This window comes from Oryzias melastigma, linkage group LG6, assembly GCF_002922805.2.
Source record: "Oryzias melastigma strain HK-1 linkage group LG6, ASM292280v2, whole genome shotgun sequence".
NCBI classification, from domain to species: domain Eukaryota; kingdom Metazoa; phylum Chordata; class Actinopteri; order Beloniformes; family Adrianichthyidae; genus Oryzias; species Oryzias melastigma.
Window position 1 is genome coordinate 9,687,710 of NC_050517.1, and position 1,298 is coordinate 9,689,007.

The window sequence follows — 1,298 nt, forward strand, 5'->3', positions numbered from 1 at the left end:
GTTTGTCTTCTAGAAATAATTTTGATTTCTGAAATGTATTTCATTTTCAAACATTTTACTTTGTTGAAACCTCAGGGATGTCCACATGAAGGAGGGATCCTCTCCCAGGACTGACAGGCGATATACCAGGACGGTTCAAGAAGAATTAGCTCATCTAATTCGACAACAGCATGTTTAAATAGTGTTCATCCAGATAAAATTGGGGGACAGCTGGGGGTGAGTCCACAGCCAAAACGAGCCAGAGGTGAGGTCCACAGCCACAGCCAATCCACCAGGAATCTCTCCCACTCTGAGATGCAAGATGACGACAGAGGCAAGGTCCAATGCCGTGAACACCTTTCCCATTTCTACAGAGGGGAGTGGGAAAGAGGAACAACACGTGAATTACACTGCACCAAACAGCAGCGAGGAGAACTAAATAAAAAAAATAAATAGAGAAGGATTTCTTGGCTAAATCCAAAAACCTGTGTGGTTTTCTTGGGCATAGTTTCTGCAGAACGCCAGTAGTTCATTAGAAATTGACCTCTGAGTTGAGGGCGGGATCCACTAGCTTACAGCCCCTCACAAACCCAACCTAACATTACTGGTGCAAGAAAAGGACAAGCAGTATTAGAGCATTCCAGCTGTACACTTTTGATCAAGATGCCAGCTCGGATGAGGAAAACAAAGACATGCATCAATCTAGTCATCAAAAACTGGATGTAATAGAATGGAGTGGAGCAGGACGCCTCTGGCCTGCTCATCGTAGTGTGTTTGTAAAAACTACAAGCTATTTTCAAACAGCCTTTTTTCATCTGCTCCTGATTTACCATTAATTTTTTTTTTAAATACTTAGAAATGCAGATTTTATCTTATATATATATGTGTGCGTGTGGGTGTGTGTGGGTGTGTGTGTGTGTGTATATCCTTCATCATGAGAAAAATGCTACAAGAACATTTTAAAAATACAACTTTCATTCTGTCTCTCCACTCTTCCTTTTTAAATTCAGTGAGTAATTGTAACTGAATTTGGGGTTTCTACTATGTGCAGGCCATAGTAATCGAAACAACAAAAAACATTTAGGCTGACATTTTTAAAATCCTTTATGTTTCTATATCAAAAAGAACAACTTTTGGAATTTTTAAAAATATATTGAGATTTTTCACAATACTATTTAGGCAATCTGGGGAAAAGAAAAAACAAAAACAGCCTGATTGATCATCTTCTGAATAGAGCTCATTTTGGGCGTTACCACCCGCAAATTTGGAGCTGCACAACTGCTTCCTTGAACTAATTAAAATGCCAGTGCTCTGATTTT